At 37.4% G+C, this 4,282-nt stretch overlaps 1 pseudogene; it reads right to left on the bottom strand.

Annotated features, from left to right (window-relative positions):
* Positions 1–1,691: 1,691 nt before the first annotated feature.
* LOC100687828 lies at positions 1,692–2,257 on the bottom strand (annotated as a pseudogene).
* Between the last annotated feature and the right edge of the window lie 2,025 nt (positions 2,258–4,282).

Raw genomic sequence — 4,282 nt, 5'->3', positions numbered from 1 at the left:
TATCTTTATGCCGGTGGCATACTGTCTTGATTACTGTAGCTTTCTAATATGTTTTGAAATCAGGAAGTATGAGACCAACAGCTTGTTCAAGATTGTTTTGGCTATTTGGGGGTGGGGTTCTTTATGGTTCCATATGAATTTTATTTTATTTTATTTTTTTAAAGATTTTATTTCTTTATTCATGAGAAACACACACAAAGAGAGAGAGACAGAGACAGAGACAGAGACATAGGCAGAGGGAGAAGCAGGCTCCACGCAGGTAGCCCGACATGGGACTCAATCCCGGGACTCCAGGATCACGCCCCGTGCTGAAGGCGGTGCTAAACCACTGAGCCACCCAGGCTGCCCTCCATATGAATTTTAAAACTGTTTCTTCTATTCTATAAAAAAAATACCATTGGGATTTTGATAGATTGCATTAAATCTATAGATTGTTTTGTGTAGTATGGACATTTTAACAATATTAAGTCTTCTAATTCATGAACCGGGGATGTCTTTCCCTGTATTTGTGCCTTCTCTCCTTTCTTTCACCAATGTTTTCTAGTTTTCAGTGTAAAACTCTTGTCTCCTTGGTTATGTTTATTCCTAAGTATTTTATTCTTTCTGATTGCTACTGTAAATGGCAGTTTCCTCAGCATCCTTTTCAGATAGCTCATTGTTGGTGCATAGAAACACACCTAATTTTGGCATACTGATTTTATATCCTACAACTTTACTGAATTCTTTTATTTCTTCTAACAGCTCTTTTGGTAGAATTTTTATGTGTGTCAACATATATGGTCATGTCACCCATGAGCAGAGATAATTTTACTTCTTTTCCAACTTGGTTGCCTTTTATTTCTTTTTCTTGCCTAATTGTTCTGGCCAGAATTTGCAGTACTATGTTGAATAGGAGTGGCAAAAGTGGGCATCCTTGTCTTGTTCCTGATCTTAGAGGAAAACTTTCCATTTTTCACCATGATGTTAGCTGTAAACTTTTCATACATGATCTTTCTTACATTGAGTTATTTTCTTTTCATTTCTGGCTTTTTTTTTTAATCAAGAAAGGGTGTCAGATGCTTTTTCTTCATGAGGGTATCATGAGATTTTTATCCTTTGTTTTGCTAATCTGGTATTGAATGATCCTTGTATCCTAGGAATAGATCTCACCTGGTCATGGTGCGTAATCCTTTTAATGTGCTGTTGAGTTCAGTTTGCTAGTATTTTGTTGAGTATTTCTTCATCTATATTCATCTGGGACATTGGCCTGTAGTTCTCTAATAGTGTCTTTTTCTAGCTTTAGTATCTGGTTTCATAAAATGAGTTTGGAATCAAGATAATGATGCTTCCTTTTGTTCATTTTTTTTTTTTTTTTTGGAAGAGTTTGAGAAGAATTGGCTTTAATTCTTTAAATGTTTAGTGGAATCTACCAGTGAAGCCATCTTCCTAGAATTTGCTTTGTTGGAGGGTTTTGATTATTAATTCAACCTCCATAGTAGTTTTGGTCCATTCAGATTTTCTATTTCTTCACAATTCAATCTTGGTAAGTTACTTGTTTCTAGAAATTTGTCCATTGCTTTTAGGTTATCCTGTTTGTTGATATACCATTATTCTTAGTACTCTCATAATCCTTTTTATTTCTGAAGAAGTGATAATAATGTCTCTTTTATTTTATTCATTTATTTTTTATTTGCATTTATGCTCTGCAGAATTTATTCCCGGGCCATAAGTTTTTGTTTCTTCTGTTTCTTCTGGGATATCTTTTTCTTCTATGCAACCTCCTCTTCTGGTTTAGGAACAATCTGCTCTTTTTCAGTAAGAATCATCTCGATGTGTCAGGGAGAGCTCATGTGTGGGTGGATCCGGCCATGAGCCCTGTAAGTTCTACATCGCATCTTGGGGGCCTTGTTCACCTGGATGTGCTCAATGACCAGAGAATCTACAACTAAACCCTTAAGTTCACCATTATTCTCTGCATTTTTAAGCATGTGCAGTAAAAATTCAGCACTCTTCTTGGGCCACCGACCCTGTGTCCAGCCCCATTGTTTAGCCTGAGCACACCTACCAACCCTATCGCCCTATCACTGTAGCGATGGAATGGCACACACCACTTCTGCAAAGTGACATCTTTCAGATACTTGGTGGTTTTTTGGATATGCATACCCTTGATGGCCTGGGCAGTTTCACATATGTTCTTAAAGTGAACATGAAAGTTTGAAACTCTCGATTTTCATGATTTTGTAGGGTTTTCTGAGTCCGGCGAGTAGCGAACCATTTTCAGACCACCTCAGGCCACTCAGGGGAAGAGCCTCTTTTTTTATTTCTAATTTATTTGAGTCTTTCTCTTTTTTTTCTTAGCTAGTCTAGCTAAAAACTTGTTAATTTCATTGATGTTTTCAAAACACCAACTCTCAGTTTTGTTGATTTTTCTATTTTCTTTTTTGTTTATTTCTGCTCTAATCTTTATTGCCTTCCTCTGACTTTGTTCTTTGTTTTTTAGTTCCTGGGGGTGTAGAATTAGGTTGCTCATTTAAGATTCTATGTCTTTTTTAGGGTAGGCATTTATCATTATAAAAGTTCTCTCTTAGTACTATTTTTGCTACATCCTGTAAATTTTGGTATATGGTACTTTTATTTTCATCTGTCTCAAGATATTTCGTAATTTCCCTTTCGATTTCTTTTTTGCCCCATTGATTGTTCAAGAATATGTCTTCAATTTCCAAATATTTGTGAATTTCTAATTTTATTTGCTACTGATTTCTAGTTTTATTCCACTGTGGTCAGCAAAGATGTGAGCATGACTCCACTCTCCTTAAATTTGTTAAGCTTTGTTTTGTTATCTAATCTGTGATCTATCCTGGATAATGTTCCATTTGTACTTGAGAAATGTGCATTCTGCTATTGTTGGGTGGAAGTAGTCACTTTTTATGCCATGTTGTTGGGTCATATGGAGCTTGTGGTCAATAAAATTTTAGCTTTTTGTCAGGTGAGCTGCTTTTAAGCAAGATGCATCTCACCAGTACCTGTACAATTGAATTACCGAATCTAAGTGAATTATTAAATTCCTATTACATTTCCAATTCACTAGGTTTAGACAATCCAATGAGCTCTTTTTTTTCCTCATTCTTTTTTTTTTTTAAGATTTTATTTATTTATTCATGAAAGACACAGAGAGAGGCAGAGACACAGGCAGAGGGAGAAGCAGGCTCCCTGCGAGGACCGGATGCAGGACTCGATTGGGGACCCCAGAATCACACCCTGAGCCAAACGCAGATGCTCAACCACTGAGCCACCCAGGTGTTCCTTTTTCTCATTATTTTAAAGAGGCTCTAATTATTGTAATAAGTAACACATACAGGTAGTAAACAATCCAAATAATACAAAAGAGTGAAAAATGTTTTAATCCGTCATCCATCCCACTGTCATTCTTCTCAGTGGAAACCACTGTTGTCAATTTCTTGTGTAAGTTTCCAGTGCTATTCTTTGTATATATTTGTGTGAATAATATTTAAGAAAGCACCCAGAAATGGAAGCACAGTATTCTATAGCTACCTCCTTTCAGTTAACAAGAAGACCAGGAAAGGCCTCTGTAAGGAGGCCTTTGAGCAGATACCTGAATGAGAAGACAAAGCCCCTGGTGCAAGATCTGTGGGAGACCTGCAGGAACAATGATATTCCATCTATAAGGTACAAGGACAAATGCCCTCAGGTAGAAATTAGTTTGACTTATCTTAGGAGGGGGGGGAACTAACTCCCTGATGTTTGAGCTTACTGAATGAGCAGGAAAGGGTTATGAAATAAAGTTGAAGTCATGGGTAGAAGCCAGATGACGCAGGGTATCAGGATAATGATGTGAACATTTGATCTGCTCCTCCTTTTTTTTTTCTTTTTAAGATTTTATTTATTTATTCAGAGAGAGAGAGAGAGAGGCAGAGACACAGGCAGAGGGAGAAACAGGCTCCATGCAGAGAGCCCGACATGGGACTCAATCCCGGGACTCCAGGATCATGCCCTGGGCTACAGGCGGCGCTAAACCGCTGTGCCACCGGGGCTGCCCCGATCTGCTCCTCCTTGATACTGTACATCTCTGGAGAGTTGGATATGGTTGTTGAAATGGTGAAAAACAAAATCAACTAATAATGTTACCTACATAGATATCATAAGACCATAAAATGCAAAATCAAGGTACACATTTTAGAAGCTACAGTATAAATGATTTTTGAATAAAAGAATTTATTTTGTCATTCTCAGCCCAAGGCCAGAGTAACTACAAATAATGAAGGGAACTTGTAGCCGTGAGATA

Source organism: Canis lupus, chromosome 8 (assembly GCF_011100685.1).
Source record: "Canis lupus familiaris isolate Mischka breed German Shepherd chromosome 8, alternate assembly UU_Cfam_GSD_1.0, whole genome shotgun sequence".
Lineage (NCBI taxonomy): Eukaryota > Metazoa > Chordata > Mammalia > Carnivora > Canidae > Canis > Canis lupus.
Note: the sequence above shows the minus strand (reverse complement) of the source record. Positions and strands in the feature narration are given on the sequence as shown.